This window comes from Pseudorasbora parva, chromosome 16, assembly GCF_024679245.1.
Source record: "Pseudorasbora parva isolate DD20220531a chromosome 16, ASM2467924v1, whole genome shotgun sequence".
Taxonomy (NCBI): domain Eukaryota; kingdom Metazoa; phylum Chordata; class Actinopteri; order Cypriniformes; family Gobionidae; genus Pseudorasbora; species Pseudorasbora parva.
Window position 1 is genome coordinate 40,533,465 of NC_090187.1, and position 25,269 is coordinate 40,558,733.

General features: G+C 36.8%; 2 long non-coding RNA genes across 3 annotated transcripts in view; both read left to right on the top strand.

Annotated features, from left to right (window-relative positions):
- Positions 1 to 25,269, top strand: part of LOC137043565 (uncharacterized) — a 242,401-nt gene that overhangs the window by 198,744 nt on the left and 18,388 nt on the right. The window lies entirely within an intron of this gene.
- On the top strand, positions 9,176 to 25,201 carry LOC137043537 (uncharacterized). 2 transcript variants are annotated; one of them, XR_010898514.1, is made up of 5 exons: positions 9,176 to 9,772; positions 10,307 to 10,367; positions 10,465 to 10,613; positions 17,188 to 17,422; positions 24,559 to 25,201. It is a non-coding gene; the product is annotated as an uncharacterized lncRNA (long non-coding RNA). The 2 variants fall into 2 exon arrangements; XR_010898515.1 differs by having other exon boundaries at positions 17,231 to 17,422.

Genomic DNA, 25,269 nt, shown 5'->3' on the forward strand with positions numbered 1-25,269 from the left:
TATTTTACATTATTATAGCACCTCTCTCTCGAGTCTGGCTCAAACACATTGTTAGTTCCTGTTTTAATGAAGCACCGCTTCTGAAATATGAAATGTACTGTGATTGGTTATAGTTGGCCTAGTGTGTTTTATATATATATATATATATATATATATATATATATATATATATATATATATATATATATATATACACTGTAAAAAATAATTTAGAAAAAAAGTTACCTGGTTGCCTTAAAATTTTGAGTTCATTGAAATTGAAATTTTGAGTTAATACAACGAACATTTTTTGAGATTTGACAACCTTTATTAAAATATTATTAAAAGATTTTTTAAGCATATTGGGTAATTGGATAATTGGGATTTATTTCTGATGACGCAGTGAAACATGCCAAATAGTGCTATTTTAATGATTTATCACATTTTTTATGTGGTTCAGATATAAAAATATTTTGAGTTTCTATTTATTAAACAAATTTCCTTCATTGTATCAACTCAAATTTTTAATTTCAATTAACTCAAAATTTTAAGGCAACCAGGTTACTTACTTTTTTAAGTTAAACTAGCAAAAAAACAACCAAACATTTTTACAGTGTGTGTGTGTATATATATATATATATATATATATATATATATATATATATATATATATATTTTTTTTTTTTTTTTTTTTTTTTTTTATAACATAAAAACTAAACTAAAATGTTTAAATCCATGCAAAACATAGCAAATCTTACTATTCTTTTTACTGTGGCATATTAAAGATTCAGCTGAGGAACAATATTATGCTCTGATGAAAATGATTACTGAATGATAAAGTAACGGTGGAATCCCTCAGAGAACATTACAAATTTAGCACAATAGCCAAATAGCCTGAGAATGTTGAAGTACCCAGTCAAGCAGAAAATCTGGAGTATTAGCATGAAAACGCATCTTTTTCAAGGATGGATTGCTGTTATATGTCGACTTCTGTTACTATTTCTGGGAGACAGACATGCCTGCTCTGTCATTCAGTGTCAGTCGGCAGCATACTGAGATGAAAGTCTGTTGAGGCGTACAGTGGTTTAATCAGAGATTTGGGGTTTGATGTTGAAAGCAGAGGCCACTAATGGATTCAATGGATGTAGAGTCTCCAGAGAGAGGACTTTGTGCAGAAGGGATTACATTAAAAAACACCATCTTAGTTCAGTATAGCCATATGAACCCATTCGTGATTGGGGCAATGCATGCATGGCAAGAAGTCAAAATCCCTTTGAGAATATTTTACTCCATCAAAGAAGAGAAATGTCTTTATCTTTATTGATATGTGTGACCCTGGAGCACAAAAAACAGTCACAAGTCTCGCCGGTATATTTGTGGCAATAGCAAACAATACATTGTATGGGTCAAAACGATCCATCCATCTATTTTTCTGTTATGCTTTTATACCAAAAATCATTAGTATAGTATGTAAAGATCATTTTCCATGAATATATTTAGTAAATTTCCTGTATTATTATTTAAAAAAATATTAGTAGTAAAATTAAAAGTATTAGTAGTTGCTAAGGACTTCATTTGGATAACTTTAAACTTAAATTTTATTTTTTGCACCCTCATATTCCAGATTTTCAAATAGTTGTATCTCAGCCAAGTCCTATCCTATCAAACCATACATCAATGGAAAGCTTTATTTTTTTCAACAGAAAAAAAAAGTTTCCTTTATGACATGTTTTATTTAAGTCTTCAAAGTAAAAAAAAATACATTTTTGATCAATAGCACTAACTATGAATTCATTTGCTGTGCAATCCAAAACCAAACTGCAGTATGACATGACCTGCAGCTTGGGCATAGCATTAAAAATACAAGGGAGTCTGTACTTTAAGATAACAGGAGGACAAAAAACTTCAAAAAATCTAAGCCAGAATAATGCTGAAGGCAGACCAGATCAAAAAGGAAATAATACCATTTATTGAAAAAAAGGGAAACGGAAAGAGATGCAGGGAATTTAAACCACCACTTCTCCAAGATAACCAGCCACTTACATGCTTTGTAGCTACATTCATTCTAAACTTATATAAACTTGCATCCCTCCACACTATCACAAAACCTATCACAAAAATGTACGCACCTCTTGAATGAAATATTATATTTTTTTGCTCAAGATCTTGTATTGCCAATGCAAGAGTCCAGCACTGTGTAAAGTCTCCTCCAGCACACCCCGAAGACTTTCACTGAATTTAAGGTCTGGACTCAGGAGCTGATGTCATGTGTGTGTGAAAATGATTCTTCATGCTTCCTCCAAACCATTCTTTCACAGTTTGAGCTGATGAATCTTAGCACACTGTAAAAAACACAACTTGAAAAAAGTTGAAATGACTGATTTTGTTGTGTTGGTTCAGCAAAATATCCATACTGTAAAAATCTCGTCCAACAAAAAAAATCTTAGTACTAATTTCCCCTAGCTTTTTTTGTTGACTCAACTTTTGTAAATAACAGTTATACGAACTGAAAATAAGTTGTCTGTGACACACAAAAAATGTTTTAGTTAAGTCAACGTGACATTATTTGTTTTCTGGAGAGTTACAACTAATCTAACAAATCTTTTGTAGTTAACATTCAACATTTTGTGTCTTTTGGAAACAGAAGTTCTCATTAAGAATGAACAGGTTCAGATGTAGACTTTTTTATTGGAAATGTTTGGTTTCCATTTTGGTGATGAGTTTTTCCTTTAGGTGGGCAGTTTGAGTCTTAGAGTGTATGAGTTTGTAACAGTGTTTAACAAAACATAATTAGTTGCAAAGAATGCTGTAACCAATGATCAGGTGATCTAGAGAACAGCATTATAAATGGGAGTAGTTAACTACTTTATTTATGATCAAAGTGATTTTTTCATAAATGGTGTATTATATTTACCAAAAAAAAGTTTTTTGCAGCGGATCAGTCATTCTGAATTTTGATTTTTAAACACATTGTGGGATTATTTTTTAGACACACACACAGACATCTAGAATCAGCATATGAATCTCAACAATGGTGACATGTTTCATGCTGCAATGCATGATGGGAGCCCTCATTTTAATACTATGTTGGCTCCCAGCATGCATTGCTGCATGAAACATGTAACCATTGTTGAGATTCATATGCTGATTCTAGATGTCTGTGTGTGGTAAAACACTCCCCCCTTTGCTTATGCTTTTTTGCTAAACACCGTTACACTCTAAAAACTTATACTATGATTTACTCAATTTTTTTGGTGAAACTTTTTTACACTAAAAAAATTGAGTAAATATTTTAAAGCAGTGAAATCAATTATAGACACCATATGAACTGAGTAAATGTAAGTAAAAAAAATTAAGTAGATCTGAGTAACTGCATTTGTTACATTAACAAATTCAATTGAGTAGAAAAAATTGGGTAAAAAGCATTTAAAAACCAATATTTATGACTAATATGAACTGTTTTTATTTATGAGTATTACTAACTTGTATAGCATAACTTTAATTTCCTCTAAACCTTTCTAAAATACTCCACAGTCCACACAAACACACTTATACATGACATGGCCTTTATTGTCGACGAGTAACGTTACAGCAATAACGTTACAGTATATAATACTGTTTTGACATGTAAAGAATAACAGTTATTTTACAACATTTAAACTCATGTAACAAACATTTTAGAAGTAAAAATTAAACATTTAAAAGTAATTTAAGTGTAATCAACCGGTCTGTTATCTCATTTCCACCGTATCAGCGCTGTTCCTCGAGCCTGAGATGGACTAACATTAGCGGTCTGCGGGTGGACTTTGAACTCGAGACCGCTGTCCTGCGTTTCATTTGTAGCTGAAAGATGCTGCGAGGCGCCAGACTCCATAACCTGACAATAAACAAACAGTGACCAGTTTTAATAAGATTTTATCATCCAAATTCATTATATTCATTATCTTTAGGAAATAAAGTTGTGTGTTTTGAGCAACGCAGCAGGCGTTTCAAAGACCAACGCCACCCGTTAACTTAAGGTGACTCACACTGTCCCTGTATGTTGTTTTGAATTAAATAAAATGTCTTTAAGCACAGTAATGATTATTTAGATTTAAAAAAACACACACAAACCTAAATTTCACAGAGGAAATGCCGTAATTCTGCGATGCTGAGAAGAAGAAACTGCTCTGGTGACTGAGAAGAATTCAAATATCCGCACTCACTCAACCGTCGAGCTGTCGTCACGTCAGAGGGTGGGGGAGGGGTGCATTGTTTTAATCGAGTAAACTGACTCAATTTCTTCAGTGTGTGTTAAATATCAATAATCTAAGTAATATTTGTGGTTCTTGAAACAGATCGGTTTAATTCTCCATTCTCAAATATTTTGTAATAAATTTCACAAATGTATTAGGTATATTTAAAATAAATAATTGGTTATTTGAATACTAAATTATTTTGGTGAAAAAAACTTAAATATAACTACTGTTGGATTTTTAGTCAGTTAGTCAGTTTAACTAAAACCATCAAGTAAATGATATTGAGAGATTTTATTAAGTTAATAAAGTTAATTATTACTGTGATATTTACTTAACCACTGAATTATTTTTTAGAGTGTACAAAGGCCACAAACTCACACAATGAGGCTCAACCAAAGGAAACACTCATCACCAAAATGGTGATGACCAAATGATTTTAAATTTAAAAATCAAGATCTAAAACTGTTTCCAATGGACAAAATTTATTTAATTGGCTCAACTACAAAAGATTTGTTACTGAATAGTTGCATATCTCCAGAAAACAAATAATGTCTAGTTGACACAACAACAACAAAAATGTCACAGACAACTTATTTACAGTTCGTATAACTGTGATTTACAAAAGTTGAGTCAACAAAAAAAGCTAGTGGAAATTGGTACTAAGATTTTTTTTTTTGTACAAATTTAATGTTTTTTACAGTGCATTGTCATCCTGGAATATGGCCATGATGTGTCTTCCTACATGGTTGTTATAGAGATATAAAGCTACACACTTTTTAAGTCCAAACAGCGACCGGGCAGTGTATGTTTAGCGCATCTTTATAATGCAGAAAGTATATGCGGTTCCAACTTCAGGGAGTCTTTTTGGGTGAATCAGATTCAGACTGGATGTATCTCTCTGTTCTCTGCACCCAGGGCGATTGGTTTAATGGTGAGTGCCAATACAGGGAGTGATGGCATGAAGCTGACACCTCCTCTGAAAGATTTGTGATTGTAGAGGGCATTTTCTCTTTCATGTTGTACAGTATTGCAGAGAGATCTCCCTCCTACGCCGGGTACGTACAGGATGATGACACCAAATTTGAAAAGCTCTTTGAATAAGGAACATTATGAAAAGGAATAAGAGATGAAGACTTAGCAAGGGTCCTGTAAAAACCTCCTAGTAATGAGATCAAGGTAGATGCGGTTCTGCATCCCAGCTCCACTGGGGAAATGTGACCCCACTATCAGTTATGATATGATGTGTTGTGCTGAATGTTAACATGACTTTGTTGGGAGGAGAAAGGGAGCATGCAAATGCAGCTCAGATACAGGAGACAAAGGTCAAAGGATGAAAGATTTTGCAGATAACAAGTAAGGTGGGCGGGAATCTGATTTCAGATTTGCCTCTAGGTTTTAGAATCAAGAAAAACATTGAACCTAATCATTTCCTATCCAAAAAGCGGCCTAGATTTATTATTATGTGAAAAGTCAGAAATTATACTGATGTTTAGTCTTACAAACCTCATTTTATATTGTAGGCTGTAGATGCTTAAGTGCACATAACAGTAACAATTTCTGATTGATCAGTTAAACATAACCGTACAAAAATATCGATTCAGTGATTGATTCATTAAAATGATTAAAATCCTAATAAAACTCAGAATTGATGAGACTTTAGACTGATTTAAAAAATAATTGACTTTTAAGAGTCATCTGTTTGCGAATTGAATTATAATGGCAAGCTTGGCGAGAGTGATTTATTTTGCCATATGGTAGAATGTTCTCAAACTTGTCAAAATATACGCATTTTTTTATGTTTTTGAAAGACTTTTATGGTCACAGAGGCTGCTTTTTTAACCCAAAATACAGTAAAAATAGTAATATTGTGAAATATGATTATTAAATATATACTATTATTATTATTACAGATTATTGCAAATAAGATGGATGGGTGGGTGGATGGATGGATGGATGGATGGATGGATGGATGGATGGATGGATGGATGGATGGATGGATGGATGGATGGATGGATGGATGGATGGATGGATGGATGGATGGATGGATGGACGGACGGACGGATGGATGCATGGACAAATGGATGGACACTGATGGATGGGTGCATAGACAGACGGGCGGACGGATGGATGAATGGATGGATGGATGGATGGATGGATGGATGGATGGATGGATGAATGGATGGATGGATGGATGGATGGACGGACGGACGGACGGACGGACGGACGGACGGACGGATGGATGGATGGATGGATGGATGGATGGATGGATGGACGAATGGATGGACAGATGCATAGATAGATGAACTGACTGGATGGATGGATGGATGGATGGATGGATGGATGGATGGATGGATGGATGGATGGATGGATGGATGGATGCATGGATGGATGGATGGATGCATGGACGAATGGATGGACGAACACACTGATGGATGGGTGCATAGACAGACGGGCGGACGAATGAATGGAGAGATGCATAGATAGATGAACTGACTGGATGGATGGATGGATGGATGGATGGATGGATGGATAGATAGATGAACTGACTGGACGGACGGACGGACGGACGGACAGACAGATGGACGGACGGATGGATGCATCGACGGACGTACACATAGACGGACAGACGGACGCATAGTTGCATGCATGGACGGACTAACTTTTATTCACTTTTATTTTGCCTTTGTCCAAAGTTTATTGGAGTGTGTAACAGCCATTAACATCTTTTAATATTTACAAAGTTGTTCAGTGAAAACATTTGAAATCTTTTATTTGTTCTTTTGTTTGAGAATGAACAAATCCCAGATTCTTGATTTTATTACCTTTTACAAAATGCCCCAACTGTTCTGGATTTGGAAGTATAATAAAGCAATAGGCTTTTTAAAAATGAACTAGATGTGTTTTGCATCTTCTAATGTCTCATCAAACAATCTGTGTGTTCCAGCTTGAGATTCTAGTGTTGTGTTTGCGCCGGGTGTCATCTACTGAAAGACTGTTTTAATATTCGAGTCAACAGCCCTAATGCTGAATGCATTCATGATTATATGCTCTTGGGAAGAACGGCATAAATATTGTTTCTGTCCCGATTAAAATTTCATCTTGGCATGTGGCTGATTAACAACTGTTGTTTCACCAATTGGTCCCCCTTTTACAATAGCTAAGTATTAATTTACCACTACAGCAGAGAATGGTTTATTCATTCAAGAGAAAAACTGAACAGAACATAATGTGACAGACAAACATCCTTGAGTTAAAGATGGTGATAATTAGTATTAAACATAAAGTATCTGAAGTTCCATACCCAGCATTTCAAACAACAGAAAGTGTTGTCCTTGTATGGCTCACTGCACAACAGTTGCACACAATGGTGAACTCATCAGCCCCCGTTGCCATGGAAACAAAACAAACGCTGGGAAGACTGAACATGATTTGAGGAGGTTAACTCAGGATATAGGAAGCAGGAAAAACATGAGCATGAATAGATCTTTACGGTGCACATTTCTTTACAAATATAGCCTGTTTACTGTGTTCCCCTGCTATTAGTCAGTGTCCGCACGGCTCTTTTATAAATGGTCAGGGATTACTATAATCAGTGAAGTGGTCTAGTCTTTCCCAGAGTTATAATTTGTTTTCAGTCATACGTAGTTAAACTCATGCACACGCTCATTCTCACCCGGATATGGGCCATTAGTCACCGCTACACATCTCTCCCCTCATTGAGCACTATAAGGTCACTTCGCCCTCTCTGATTTTGCCTCTTATGCCAGAGTTACAGTCAGAAGACGCTGAGAAGAGCAGCAAGGCTGAACATGAGCACAGACGAGAATCCGCTTCACACCACTCTGCCTCAGACACAGCGTGCTGATTACACGGGACGAGTGATATCGCCCAATCTTCCACTTCCGCAAAACACACGCAGGGGGAGCGCAGGGGTCGGAAACCTTAAAAAACGAGTGCCACCGCTGGCACACAAAAGAGTTAACGCTGACACGAGAGGGGGAAAGTGAGATACGGTTGAATGTTTTTCAAAAGTTTGGGTTCAGAAAAAGACTCTTATGTTCACCAATTTGTTCAAATTGACCAGATTTCTGAAATGGAGACCAGGGACATTTACTATTTAAAGGGTTAGTTCACCCAAAAATGAAATTGATGTCATTAATGACTCACCCTAATGTCGTTCCTCACCCGTAAGACCTCCGTTCATCTTCAGAACACAGTTTAAGATATTTTATATTTAGTCCAAACGGTGTATGCAAGTGTATGCACACTATACTGTCCATGTCCAGAAAGGGAATAAAAACATCATCAAAGTAGTCCATATGTGACATCAGTTAGTTAGTTAGAATCTCTTGAAGCGTCGAAAATACATTTTGGTCCAAAAATAACAAGAACTACGACTTTATTCAGCATTGTCTTCTCTTCCGCGTTTGTTTTTAAACCTCAAATAAAGATTCAAACGGTTATGAATCAGTAAATCGATCAATGATTCAGATCGCCAATGTCAGGTGATTTCAGCATTTGGACACGCAATCCGAATCATCAATCAATTCGCTGATTCATAACCGTTTAAATCTTTATTTAAGGATAATATATATATATATATGTGTGTGTGTGGATTTGGAATTATTTATTGCATTTTTTTATTGCTTATTTTAGAAGTGTTTCAGGGTCTAAAACCATTAATTTGCATCAACAACAAAAATGTGCTTCTGCAAGTGAATCACATTTATGCATTTAAGCAGACTCTTTTATCCAAGAGACGAACCGAGCAATTCATCAAGGAGCCAATAATATTCACAATATACAATGCCAGGTTTATTTGACAACTAGATTAGTAAGCAAGCTAGAGAAAAAAAGACACAGTTTGTGTGTGTGTGTGTGTGTGTGTGTGTGTGTGTGTGTGTGTGTGTGTGTGTGTGTGTGTGTGTGTGTGTGTGTGTGTGTGTGTGTGTGTGTGTGTGTGTGTGTGTGTGTGTGTGCGCCTATGTGTATTACGGGGACATTTCACCTGAATACACGCCACATTATGAGGACATTTTGAATTATGAGGACAGGGCCGATGTCCTCATAATTCTAACAGTGTAGAAGTGTTTCTATACATAGGGGGAGCTAAAATCCAGAATTTCAGCTAAAGTCCTTATAATTCACATAGACCTGATTTTGTGTATCAGCTGTGTATCGAGACAGCGCCCCTGGACGTGGGTCTGCGGTACTGCACCCCTCATAAATATTCACTCTCGTGTAAGGAATCGGAGCTTCTGATTGGCTGACCGCCTGAAGTCCTCATAATGTCGGAATTTCTCAGACCCAGTGTGTACATCTAATTTCCTTATACAAGTGGATTTATGTAATTTACTCATTATTTAAGCATTATTGTCTACAATTGATGAACTGTCAAATATATTTTTTAACGTAGAGTGATCCCTCGATGAAATGTAATCCTTAAATATATTATAATATCATATAATCGGTTAATTTCCTGTTTGGACTGGATTGAAACCACCTGAGAAAACTTCTGTGATTTGGACCTGTTTGAAGCAACTATTAAAAGAAAGGTAAGTTAATCTGCTGTTTAATCGCTTGTGGCTCATTTTGGCTTGTTTGTGTGTGTTTTATAAGGTATTTTCTGCTCGTTTTACAGTCAGAAAGCAACTAGCACCTGATGCTAACGGGGCTAGCATAGAGTCATTCTGATCCCAGACTGTAAGGAGAGAATCAGAGATGCTTGTCATATTTAACTTGTTTTAGATTCCAATATAATTGTAAATAACTTATTTTGAGCACATACATCAGTCTAGCCATCGTAACAATGCGTTGTCATGACTACAATCTGTGAAGGGGATAAAGTATCCTGACATGCTACTGTAAATAGTACTGTAGTTTAATGTTAGCTCAGTTTAAAGTTACTATTATTATCATTTTTAAGAAACTAGGAAATCAATATATGCTTTTATTCCTCCTGAATGTAATAAAATATACTCTGTACCAATAGAACTGTAAGTATTAATGTTTATAATGAAAACAATCTTGCTGAATAATGTTAAATTAAATGCAATGGTCATAATTATAGATGTTTTTCTTTATGACAGCAGACACATCAGATAATGCGCTGGAGGAGGCTGTACAGTTTTCCCTTCAGAAGAGAGAATGGTCTGATAGAGCTAAGTTTAAGTGAAAATATTTTGTTTAATAAAGCTGTGCCAGATACATATGTTGTTTACAGTGATGTTTTTCTTCTGTTGTTCAGTTGTACTGAGTTTGAGAAGGCAGATTTCCTGCTGGAATACAGACGAGACTCATAAGCAAAGAAGAATGAGAGCGGAGGCAAAGAACATATCTTTATGACGCTCTGAAAGTGTTCATCTTTGAGCTTCATTATGATGGAAAACTCCTCTGGTAAGTGTTTGATGTGTATGTAAGTTTGTAATTATGGCCCTGTTTACAATAGGGATGCACCGATATGAACATTTTGCCCGATAATGATAATTATTTATATCAGAAAGCCGATACCAATATATTGACCTATACCTAAATACAAATTTTTATATACTTTGAGCACCTGATTACAAAAACTAAAGGCTCACCATAAAAAAAAAGCCATATCCCAAACACTTTAACATAAATCAAACATATGGAGTACAGTTTGTACTAGTGTAAGATTCCTTAACTTTTATTGTACCACTTTACAATAAGGTTTGATTTTATTACCATCAGTTAACATGATCCACCAATGAATTAATAATGCTTCTACAGGATTTATGAACCTTAGTTCATGTTAATCTCAACATTTTCATTCAACATAACTACCATTAACAAAGGTTATTGCTTTATATTAGTTCATGTTAGTTAATGCATTAACAAATGAGACCTCATTGTAAAGTGTTACCAAAAACACCCACTGCCTAACAAAAAAAAAAAACTAAATAATGCAAACAAGTCATTGGCCAGCATGACTTAGGCTATAAAGAATCAAAATGCATGTGCCATGGATAAGTCTCCACGTTGCTACCAGGTTATTTACTCAACAGAACACATCCTGTATACGATAATGCAGATATTTGAACAAAATCAACATGGTATTGCAACTTATATTTGCACAAAATCACACACAGATGATCTAAGTTATGTAGTCAGAATAGCGCTCTTCCTATGAAACACAACAACTAAACCCGAAGACTTTACAACTTATTACATTAGTGTATACTATTATAATGTAATATGACAACCCCAATCATATGTTATTAATGTTGTGCATTGCTACAGAGCGTGCGCTAAAGATTAAGATGATCACTCGTACAATGATGTGCTGCGGGTTATTAACTCAATGAAACACGCTATATTGCTTATATCTGCAAAAAATTACGCAAATGCTCAAGTGAAGCTTTGACTAAGTTACATGCTAATCTGTGTAACTCCTGTTGTAGAATTGCCCTTCTGCAACAACGCACTGAAACACAACATCTAATCCCAAAGAATTAACAGCATTTTATTACAAGAGTGTTCTCAGTGTAATGTTATGTATAGGACAGTCCCAGTAGTTATTAATGTTGTGCATCACTGTTTGAGCAGTACGTGCTGAAGCTAAAGATGATCAACGGTACTATAAAGCACTTTACTCCAACGTTAATTAACTCAACCAAACGCATCCTATAGAGCTCTGGAGGTCACGTGACCCATTCTGTTTTTTGGCAGGGAAGAACAGCCGGCGCCAGCTCGAGTTTCAAGGCAGTTCACTGCGCACTTTCATTCCAAAAGACATACGCTGCGTCCCAATTCGCCTACTTATACTACGTCCTAAAAGTATACTCTTTTTGTGAACAAAAGTATATCCTTTTGAGTGTGTAGCGGAAGAGTATGCAAGTTTTGGGACATACTACTTTATTATCTTTAACGGACTCTGTTGCTTAGTTATGTGCATCATATCACAGTTTAAACTGCCGTCAATCATCTTCACAGTTCAAATCCTCCACATTAATTTCCTGCCATATCGGAGAGAAATGTAAATACTGATAATTGATCACTCAAACCCCTTTATATAAACCTCTCTACTAGGGATGCTCATTTCGGTTAATTTTCCCGACCGACAAGCGATGCTTATTAATCGATTATTAACAGTTAACTGATAAGATTATAATATTGACTTAGCATTACATAAAAATACAACCGACGAGTATCTGTGACCCGTTAAAAATACTTTTTTCACGTTTTTATTTTATTGTGCAAACAGCAGAACATACAGTACAGCTCAACAATAGAACCTAGATTCACACTAGAGCAGAGCCCGACTTTTTTACGCCCCTAGGGCCGGACTTCGGGCTAATTTTCACGTCATACCTAAATGTGGGCCGGGCTTCGGACCTTTTTAGGCTTCTCATTTGTTTTATATTTATTTGATTAATTAAAAGGAACAATGAGATGTGCTGCACTGGTGGAAACATCATGAGACCATGATAGCTTACTCGACTGTCAAGACATGCTCGCTCAGGGTTAAAGAGTCCAGCGCCAGCAGCAGCGCGCGTTTCTTCAGCAGCTGCTAGAGTTAGGGCCTTTTTACAAATGATTCCTTCATTCATTTTCTCTGACCAGGTATCTTAAACCACGTGTAAATTTTACTCCTGGCAAATGGTTAAAATAATAAACGTGTGTGAGAGCGTGTTATGGGCTATAGGTTGTAGTCAGATAGATATGATGGAGCTGCAACACGCATCGCCGCAAATGAGTAAAGCAAGCCAACGCAAATGGTCGTAGTCTAAGTCTTAGATGCTCAAAAACACAATCATCTTCAATAAAAATTAATAAATGATCTTACCAGTGCTTCGCTCTTTCATTTTGCGGTCTTTGAGCTGCTGAATAAAATGTATCTTGAATCTTTTGCTTTCGTTGCTGTGAACTCCGTTAAATATAGGGTATACCGCGGGAATTTAAGATCTGATTTATATTCATTTTGCAGAGGTGTAAGGTATAATACAAACTGCATGTTCTTTTATTTTTGTATTTGTTTAGATTGTTTAGCTCGTTTTGTTTGTGAGTGCCGTTGCGAGCAGCATCAGCCTGCCTCAGCTCGTCAAAAATGCCTTTTTAATGTGGAGGTAATATTATAGTAGGCTAAATTAACTAACATTGTGATGCTTGAAGTGTTTTAAAATCTATGGATTTTATTATAGGCAAGACAAGTCAATAGTTGATTTGAGAGGCTAAATTGATTAAACATGCGGTTTACTCACTGTTGGCCACTGGCCGCTTGGTCGTCACTTAAAAAAAATGTAAACTTTAATTTAACAAACAAAAAATTGCTCTAAACATTTTTCTAAATTAACTTAACAATGAAACGAAACAAAATATAACTACTTTGACATTAAAAACAAAACTGAACTATTTTAATGGCTGCAACAATGTAAGCTAATGTAAGCCCCCCCTTACATTACATTTAAAAAAAAGTGATTCCAATCATATCAAGCAATTCAAAACCATCATGATGAATACTGCGCATCTGAAGTGTCTCGGCTGAAGGAAAATTACATGATCTATCAGCTTATATATATCGGCATAATTTTCATATCGGATTGATAACGTTAACATTAATAATGTCCATTTATTGGATGATAACGATATGGTGGCTATAAATTGTGCATCCCTAATTTACACCTGGTATTAAGATGCGTTTTGGTCGATCGGATCTCGAGTAGATGAGGGACACACATTCCCGTTTACACTTGGTGTTTTAGTCAGTCTCTTTTATTCATTTTCAACCACTTCTGTCCTGATTTCTTCAAAGGGAGGGTGTATGGGTGAGTAAATGTATGGGCTTTTTCGGGTCTTTTGTTCTAATGGACAAAAATTATCTCACGCAATTTACACATGAACGTGACCGGAGACCAGCCGAACACTGTGAATGTGTCAGAAATCAAGAAATGGTGAGAGAGAACATTGTGCTCTACGTTTTTTCTCTTGGGTAACTTGGGTAATTAGCTGACTGTCTTGCACACGTCCTGTAATGTTTACGCTAGGGATGAACTGATACCACTTTTCCAGAACGAACTTCCAACTTACCAATAGTACCAATAACTTGTATTTTCATTGCATTTTTCATTTTTAAAAATAATGAATAGAGAAACCAAAAGAATATGAATCAAATTGAGTTGGCTTAGCAAATAGATATCCTTCAGTTATTTGCATGCCTAATTATGCCTGTTAAACTGTATTATAGGAGCTACAGTTACTTCCACTGTTCATGCTATTGCTGTATCACAGGCCCGGCTCCAGCTTTGAGATGCAGGGTGGGCCCATTGAAATTCCTGGTGGGCCAGACTTTATTTTAGACATTATTTTTCCCCATAACAACTTAATTTTATAACAAAAGAGGCAGGACTTGAAAGTAACTCCCTATATTTGCAGGGCTCAATATATATATAGTACAGGCCAAAAGTTTGGACACATTACTATTTGTAATGTTTTTGAAAGAAGTTTCTTCTGCTCATCAACCCTGCATTTATTTGATCAAAAATACAGAAAAAAATTAATATTGTGATATATTATTACAATTTAAAATATTTGTTTTTCAATTTATTCTACTTTAAATGATGATTTATTTCTGTGATCAGAGCTGAATGTTCAGGATCATTCCTCCAGTCTTCAGTGATCATGATCCTTCAGAAATCATTCTCAGATGAGGATTCATTATGAGTGTTGGAAACAGTTCTGCTGACTAATATTATTTCATAACCTGTGATATGTTTTTATAATACTTTGATGAATAAAAAGTAAAAAAAATAAAAATAAAAAAAAGAAGCAAATGTTTTAAAAATAGAAATCGTTTGTAACAACTGTATACAATACTGGTCAGTCATTTGGGGTCAGTCATTTTTTTATTTCTTTTTTTTAAATAAATCAATAATTTTATTCAGCAAGGATGTGTTAAATTGATAAAAAGTGATAGTAAAGGAGATTTATATTATTTGAAAATATGTTTTTATTTTGAATAAATGCAGTTCTTTTGAACCTTTTATTCATCAAATATATTAGTCAGCAGAACTGTTTCCAACACTCATAATAAATCAGAATATGAGAATGATTTCTGAAGGATCATGATCACTGAAGACTGGAGGAACCATCCTGAAAAATCAGCTTTGATCACAGAAATAAATGATCATTTAAAGTAGAATACATTGAAAAACAAATATTTTAAATTGTAATAATATATCACAATATTAATTTTTGTTCTGTATTTTTGATCAAATAAATGCAGGCTTGATGAGCAGAAGAAACTTCTTTCAAAAACATTACAAATAGTAACGTGTCCAAACTTTTGGCCTGTTTTGTATATTTTTAAATAACCTTCAACTACAACATTATAGAGTAATACAAAATACACAAAAATTAAAATAAACTTAGAGGTTCCTAGGACAATTAATAGGAAACATGCCTAGTTGGGCTGTCGAAATTATTTGTTTTTTTGATGCATCGCGATGCAGACAAATACGATTCGGTATCAGTTCAGTAATAGACCATAACCTATTATAATGTACTGACGCTTTTCTGCCATCATTTGTCGTGTATGTGCATTGTCGCGGTAGCATATAAAGGTAGAGGGAGGCGAGACACGAGTGTGAGTAGTTAAAAATGCTCCAACTATTTTTAAAGCAGACATCTGGGCACATTTCGGATTTTTTGAACAACCTGGTAAGCACGACCTGGAGAACACACATGCTGTGTGTAAATTATGTCACGCACAAATAAAATGTGCATGGGGTAATACCACTAACTTGAGAAACCACGTTAGCCATTTTCATCGTGAGCTGTTAACGCCTGCCAGTGACAAGGTGGACCCAGCTCAGCCAAAAATCTAATTATATCAACGTTCGAGTTCTTAAAGGGCATGTTTACACCTGGTCATTTAATGCATTTTTACAGATTAGATATATCTGATTTATCAAAACGATTTATTTACATTTGGTCACAAAACGTTTTATGTTTTTACATTTTGTTTCATGTTTGATACATTAAAGAAGTGTGTTTTCTTTGAGCAGGTAAAATAAAAGGTTCAGTTCATATAACTGACTGACAAAATTATATACATGAGGATGAAGTGCATCGTCAGTGCAGTGTGCTGAATCGTGTTATCGAACCGAATCGATGGCATGATAATCATAATCGAATCGAACCGTGAGACCAGTGTAGGTTCACACCCTTAATGCCTAGCCTAGTCAAAGACTCAAGAGAAGATCAAAACCCTAAAATAACTGATCAATAAAGCCAGAGGTGAACAGTATTTTTAAATGTATTAACTGTCATATCTGTGTCTTCTTATGTCAAATAAAAATTTTACATCTTATATTAAAATGTAATGTAACCTTCAACCTTTTTTTATTTGCATATACAATGTATTTTTAATCCAAATGTGTCCTGGTGAGTGGGTTAGCAGTCAAGTGCATGCAACAGAAGTCTGTGTAATTATGGGCCATCATTTTCAGTGATGTCTGTGAAAAACGTCAGCTCAATCCACTCTGCGTGTTTCACTCATCAGCTTGTGCACAGCAGCTATAGTATGGATATTTAATTTTGTTTAATATTCTGTTAATTAGATGCATTTATTTCATCTTTCTCTGGTATTTTGGGCTGATACCGATACTGGTATCGAAGCATCTCTAGTTTCCACATTAGGTCATTCAGCGGAGAGCAGGCGGTCTTTTGTGACTGTTCGAACACATTCAACCACACAGACGTTACACTACGAAAGCAATCTGGTCGAATGAGTTTTCCAACTTCTGGAAGTGGTTGAAAGTTGACAAGCTCAAAATGTTTTAAACCCCATTTACACCTGTGTTGAGCATCATCCACTTTTGATCCGATCGTCCAAAACACATCTTAATACCAAACACTATTAAACTATTAAATGATTGGTGATCACAAAGAATATATTTGATGATATTAGATTTTCATCACTGATATTGTCTTTTTTTGTGTCTAACAGGAATAAGAATTCTTAATTGAAAGTTGAATTGTCATTTATTTAGTGTTGATCAGCCCGAGATGACAGTTCCCTTTGGATGACTTGTAATCTCTGAACATATGAATCCAAACAACTGGATGAAGACGATCCGTGTGGATAGAAAAACTTCACGTTTGCCTATTTGCTGTAAGGAGCATCTGTCCTGGTGAAGATATCACACAATTACGGCGATTCTGAGTGGCCAAGGAAATGCACGGTACTGTAAACTTTACATAACCTATTTAGCATTTGTAAGATTATTTTAAAGATTCATATTATCCAAGGTAATGTTCCTGACTTTAAATGCATCACAGTATGTCAGGTGTGTGTGGCTTACACGTTTTGTGAGGACCTTATCATAAGAAGATGTTCCTGATGTCTGACTTGACTGAAGAACCTCAGTGTTGTGTGTGTGTGTGTGTGTGTGTGGCTTACACCTGGGTTGTGAGGACACATGATTTATAAGGACATTCTCATAAGATGATGTTCCTGATGTTTGACCTGACTGAAAAAGCTCAGTGTTGTGTGTGTGTGTGTGTGTGTGTGGCTTACACCTGGGTTATGAGGACACATGATTTATAAGGACATTCTCATAAGATGATGTTCCTGATGTTTGACTTGACTGAAGAAACCCAGTGTTGTGTGTGTGTGGCTTACACCTGGGTTATGAGGACACATGATTGGTGAGGACATTCTCATAAGATGATGTTCCTGATGTTTGACTTGACTGAAGAACCTCAGTGTTGTGTGTGTGTGTTACTGTGACCTGATACGCTGAAAACACCAGATCAGAAGCTGTTTGCATGAGCAAAGTGTGCGCTTCTCTTTTACATAAATATGTAGAAACAGAATACTTATTTCATTTCAGCAATGTAAAAAATTTAATTTTTGGTTCATTATCAGTTTCATAATAAACCAAACATTTTTTTTTCAGTTTCTTTGAAGTTGTGTTTTACTCAATTGCTTTGGCAAAGCATCTGTCAGTCAAACTAAAATCTGGTAAAATCGGGGCAGATTAGAATGTGGCGGGCCGCCGGACTATAGGTTAACGATAACTTTTACTACCTACTTCTGTTATGATCAGGGTTAGGGTTAGCCAGACTAGAGGTTAACGATAACTTTTACTACCTACTTCTGTTATGATCAGGATTAGGGTTAGCCAGACCAGAGGTTAACTATAACTTTTACTACCTACTTCTGTCATGATCAGGGTTAGGGTTAGCCAGACTAGAGGTTAACTATAACTTTAACTACCTACTTCTGTTATGATCAGGGTTAGGGTTAGCCAGACCAGAGGTTAACTATAACTTTTACTACCTACTTCTGTCATGATCAGGGTTAGGGTTAGCCAGACTAGAGGTTAACTATAACTTTAACTACCTACTTCTGTTATGATCAGGGTTAGGGTTAGCCAGACTAGAGGTCTACTATAACTTTTACTGCCTACTTCTGTCATGATCAGGGTTAGGGTTAGCCAGACTAGAGGTTAACTATAACTTTTACTACCTACTTCTGTCATGATCAGGGTCAGGGTTAGCCAGACTAGAGGTTAACGATAACTTTTACTACCTACTTCTGTTATGATCAGGGTTAGGGTTAGCCAGACTAGAGGTTAACTATAACTTTTACTACCTACTTCTGTCATGATCAGGGTCAGGGTTAGCCAGACTAGAGGTTAACGATAACTTTTACTACCTACTTCTGTTATGATCAGGGTTAGGGTTAGCCAGACTAGAGGTAAACTATAACTTTTACTACCTACTTCTGTCATGATCAGGGTTAGGGTTAGCCAGACTAGAGGTTAACGATAACTTTTACTACCTACTTCTGTTATGATCAGGATTAGGGTTAGCCAGACCAGAGGTTAACTATAACTTTTACTACCTACTTCTGTCATGATCAGGGTTAGGGTTAGCCAGACTAGAGGTTAACTATAACTTTAACTACCTACTTCTGTTATGATCAGGGTTAGGGTTAGCCAGACTAGAGGTCTACTATAACTTTTACTGCCTACTTCTGTCATGATCAGGGTTAGGGTTAGCCAGACTAGAGGTTAACTATAACTTTTACTACCTACTTCTGTCATGATCAGGGTCAGGGTTAGCCAGACTAGAGGTTAACGATAACTTTTACTACCTACTTCTGTTATGATCAGGGTTAGGGTTAGCCAGACTAGAGGTTAACTATAACTTTTACTACCTACTTCTGTCATGATCAGGGTCAGGGTTAGCCAGACTAGAGGTTAACGATAACTTTTACTACCTACTTCTGTTATGATCAGGGTTAGGGTTAGCCAGACTAGAGGTAAACTATAACTTTTACTACCTACTTCTGTTATGATCAGGGTTAGGGTTAGCCAGACTAGAGGTTAACAATAACTTTTACTACCTACTTCGGTTATGATCAGGGTTAGGGTTAGCCAGACTAGAGGTAAACTATAACTTTTACTACCTACTTCTGTTATGATCAGGGTTAGGGTTAGCCAGACTAGAGGTTAACAATAACTTTTACTACCTACTTCTGTTATGATCAGGGTTAGGGTTAGCCAGACTAGAGGTAAACTATAACTTTTACTGCCTACTTCTGTTATGATCAGGATTAGGATTAGCCAGACAAGAGGTCTACTATAACTTTTACTACCTACTTCTGTTATGATCAGGGTTAGGGTTAGCCTAACTAGAGGTTAACGATAACTTTTACTACCTACTTCTGTTATGATCAGGGTTAGGGTTAGCCAGACTAGAGGTAAACTGTAACTTTTACTACCTACTTCTGTCATGATCAGGGTCAGGATTAGCCAGACTAGAGGTCTACTATAACTTTTACTACCTACTTCTGTTATGATCAGGGTTAGGGTTAGCCAGACTAGAGGTCTACTATAACTTTTACTACCTACTTCTGTCATGATCAGGGTTAGGGTTAGCCAGACTAGAGGTTAACAATAACTTTTACTACCTACTTCTGTTATGATCAGGGTTAGGGTTAGCCAGACTAGAGGTAAACTATAACTTTTACTACCTACTTCTGTTATGATCAGGGTTAGGGTTAGCCAGACTATAGGTCTACTATAACTTTTACTACCTACTTCTGTTATGATCAGGGTTAGGGTTAGCCAGACTAGAGGTTAACGATAACTTTTACTACCTACTTCGGTTATGATCAGGGTTAGGGTTAGCCAGACTAGAGGTTAACTATAACTTTTACTACCTACTTCTGTCATGATCAGGGTTAGGGTTAGCCAGACTATAGGTCTACTATAACTTTTACTACCTACTTCTGTTATGATCAGGGTTAGGGTTAGCCAGACTATAGGTCTACTATAACTTTTACTACCTACTTCTGTTATGATCAGGGTTAGGGTTAGCCAGACTAGAGGTTAACGATAACTTTTACTACCTACTTCGGTTATGATCAGGGTTAGGGTTAGCCAGACTAGAGGTTAACTATAACTTTTACTACCTACTTCTGTCATGATCAGGGTTAGGGTTAGCCAGACTATAGGTCTACTATAACTTTTACTACCTACTTCTGTTATGATCAGGGTCAGGGTTAGCCAGACTAGAGGTTAACTATAACTTTTACTACCTACTTCTGTTATGATCAGGGTCAGGGTTAGCCAGACTAGAGGTTAACTATAACTTTTTACTACCTACTTCTGTTATGATCAGGGTTAGGGTTAGCCAGACTAGAGGTTAACTATAACTTTTACTACCTACTTCTGTTATGATCAGGGTCAGGGTTAGCCAGACTAGAGGTTAACTGTAACTTTTTACTACATATAATTAGGGTTAGGGTTAGCTTTTAACCAGGTATAACGTATCTACTGTATTGTTTGTGTTCTCTTTCTATTATGTTTGTCTTCATGTCTATTGGACAGCACTTTGAGTCAACCATGAGTTGTGTTCAAGTGTGTTATTCCATATCCCCGTAATTACGTGTCCTCATAACCCAGGTGTAAGCCACACACACACACAACACTGAGGTTCTTCAGTCAAGTCAAACATCAGGAACATCATCTTATGATAATGTCCTTATAAATCATGTGTCCTCACAACCTAGGTGTAAGCCACACACACACACAACACTGAGGTTCTTCAGTCAACTAAAACATCAGGAACATCATCTTATGATAATGTCCTCATAAATCATGTGTCCTCATAACCCAGGTGTAAGCCACACACACACACAACACTGAGGTTCTTCAGTCAAGTCAAACATCAGGAACATCATCTTATGATAATGTCCTCATAAATCATGTGTCCTCATAACCCAGGTGTAAGCCACACACACACACGCACACAACACTGAGGTTCTTCAGTCAAGTAAAACATCAGGAACATCATCTTATGAGAATGTCCTCATAAATCATGTGTCCTCATAACCCAGGTGTAAGCCACACACACACACACACAACACTGAGGTTCTTCAGTCAACTAAAACATCAGGAACATCATCTTATGATAATGTCCTCATAAATCATGTGTCCTCATAACCCAGGTGTAAGCCACACACACACACACACACACACAAAACTGAGGTTCTTCAGTCAAGTCAAACATCAGGAACATCATCTTATGATAATGTCCTCATAAATCATGTGTCCTCATAACCCAGGTGTAAGCCACACACACACACACACAACACTGAGGTTCTTCAGTCAACTAAAACATCAGGAACATCATCTTATGATAATGTCCTCATAAATCATGTGTCCTCATAACCCAGGTGTAAGCCACACACACACACACACACAACACTGAGGTTCTTCAGTCAAGTAAAACATCAGGAACATCATCTTATGAGACTGTCCTCATAAATCATGTGTCCTCATAACCCAGGTGTAAGCCACACACACACATACACACACAACACTGGGGTTCTTCAGTCAAGTCAAACATCAGGAACATCATCTTATGATAATGTCCTCATAAATCATGTGTCCTCATAACCCAGGTGTAAGCCACACACACACACACACACACACAAAACTGAGGTTCTTCAGTCAAGTCAAACATCAGGAACATCATCTTATGAGACTGTCCTCATAAATCATGTGTCCTCATAACCCAGGTGTAAGCCACACACACACATACACACACAACACTGGGGTTCTTCAGTCAAGTCAAACATCAGGAACATCATCTTATGATAATGTCCTCATAAATCATGTGTCCTCATAACCCAGGTGTAAGCCACACACACACACACACACACACACAAAACTGAGGTTCTTCAGTCAAGTCAAACATCAGGAACATCATCTTATGATAATGTCCTCATAAATCATGTGTCCTCATAACCCAGGTGTAAGCCACACACACACACATACACACACAACACTGGGGTTCTTCAGTCAAGTCAAACATCAGGAACATCATCTTATGAGAATGTCCTTATAAATCATGTGTCCTCATAACCCAGGTGTAAGCCACACACACACACACAAAACCGGGGTTCTTCAGTCAAGTCAAACATCAGGAACATCTTCTTATGATAATGTCCTCATAAATCACGTGTCCTCATAACCCAGGTGTAAGCCACACACACAACACTGAGGTTCTTCAGTCAGGTCAAACATCAGGAACATCATCTTATGATAATGTCCTCATAAATCATGTGTCCTCATAACCCAGGTGTAAGCCACACACACACACAAAACTGAGGTTCTTCAGTCAAGTCAGACATCAGGAACATCGTCTTATGAGAATGTCCTCATAAATCATCAATCAATCAATCAATCAACTTTATTTATATAGCGCTTTTACAATCACGATTGTGTCAAAGCAGCTTCACAGTGTCAAACAGGATAATATTGCGACAAAATTAGATTTGGCTGTACAGTCGTACTGGAGAAAACAGTGATGTTATCAGCTTATTTTAATTTATCATATAGCGACAATGTTGGCAGATCAGTATTATAGTTTATAGAATTAAATAAGACCTAATTCATAGATTTTATTTGTATAATAAGTTGAATAACTTTAATCATATTTTTAGTGTCCCCAACTGAGCAAGCCAAGCCAAAGGCGACAGTGGCAAGGAACCAAAACTCCATCAGGGCGTGATGGAGAAAAATAAACCTTGGGAGAAACCAGACTCAGTCGGGGTGCCAGTTCTCCTCTGGCCTATTAACACACCGTGTAAGATTATTACTCTGGCAACCTTACAGGTCGGAAATCATATTAGATCGGATTATTCAAAATTTTCAGGGTATCACGGAAGAGACAGATTTATTTAGGATGGGGCGTCAATTACACAAGAGTATGAATACATGAAAGATCGGAATTATTGCGCCGAAGACGGGTTTTGAGCATGTCGTGCCAGTGAGGCAAATTCAGAGGAGACACCATTTGACACGCATGTGTCCTCATAACCCAGGTGTAAGCCACACACACAACACTGAGGTTCTTCAGTCAGGTCAAACATCAGGAACATCATCTTATGAGAATGTCCTTATAAATCATGTGTCCTCATAACCCAAGTGTAAGCCACACACACACACATACACACACAACACTGGGGTTCTTCAGTCAAGTCAAACATCAGGAACATCATCTTATGATAATGTCCTCATAAATCATGTGTCCTTATAACCCAGGTGTAAGCCACACACACACACAAAACTGAGGTTCTTCAGTCAAGTAAAACATCAGGAACATCATCTTATGATAATGTCCTCATAAATCATGTGTCCTCATAACCCAGGTGTAAGCCACACACACACACACACAACACTGAGGTTCTTCAGTCAACTAAAACATCAGGAACATCATCTTATGATAATGTCCTCATAAATCACGTGTCCTCATAACCCAGGTGTAAGCCACACACACACACACAACACTGAGGTTCTTCAGTCAGGCCAAACATCAGGAACATCATCTTATGATAATGTCCTCATAAATCATGTGTCCTCATAACCCAGGTGTAAGCCACACACACACACACACACACACAAAACTGAGGTTCTTCAGTCAAGTCAAACATCAGGAACATCATCTTATGATAATGTCCTCATAAATCATGTGTCCTCATAACCCAGGTGTAAGCCACACACACACACAACACTGAGGTTCTTCAGTCAAGTAAAACATCAGGAACATCATCTTATGATAATGTCCTCATAAGTCACGTGTCCTCACAAAACACGTCCTCATAACCCAGGTGTAGGCCACACACACACACACACACACAACAAACACAAGTATTTAACAAACAGCAGCCCATCACTTTTGTCTCCGATTATTAATCAGTTCTAGACTAAAGATGAGGGTGAGGACAGTGGGACGAGTTGGGAGGAAAGGAAGTGGTTTTCACCCCATGGGTTAAAGAATCTGTTTTCCTCTTTTGTAGGGATTCTTGAATCTTCTGAAGGGGCGAGGCAAGAAGAAAACGGCAGATATGGCCTCCAGCGGAGTCTGCAGAACTGAGCACAGTTCACCGGGTAAACTGCAGAGCGTCCGGCTTCAGCAAAACAGTGAGCCTTTGTCAGGAATCAGGGATTATCGCTTACATGGTAACACTTTATAATAATGTTCAGTTATAAGTCACTTATAAGTTATTTGATAATGATGAACTAATCATTTACAAAACATGACATTCATAAATGACTTAGTAGTATGCTAACATTTTATGACTGTTTTGTTAATTCAGTTATAAGTAATTTATAAGTTATTGGTTAATACATTCATTCATTTTTAGTGGAATGCTATACCATATATTCATATACAAGTGATGTGTATACAATTGTAGTGTACACTTTAGATTAGGGGATGCAGAAAGAGTTGTAAATGAGTTCCACATCACCTGTAGTAGGTGTTGAACACTAGTGTAAGTGCTGACCGGTGAGGGTTCGACCTCTGACACTTCTGCTCATCACCTGATGTGTGTGTCAGAGGACATTAATCCACTTCACATTATCCCAGATCCCACACAGAGGACTGCAGAGATTCAGAACACACTGCAGTCCCCTGACTGGAACGGCTCTTCTCAATGATGCTGCTTTAGCATGTGTGTGCAGTTGAACACACACCAGCTGAAAACTTGGATTCATCAATACATTAC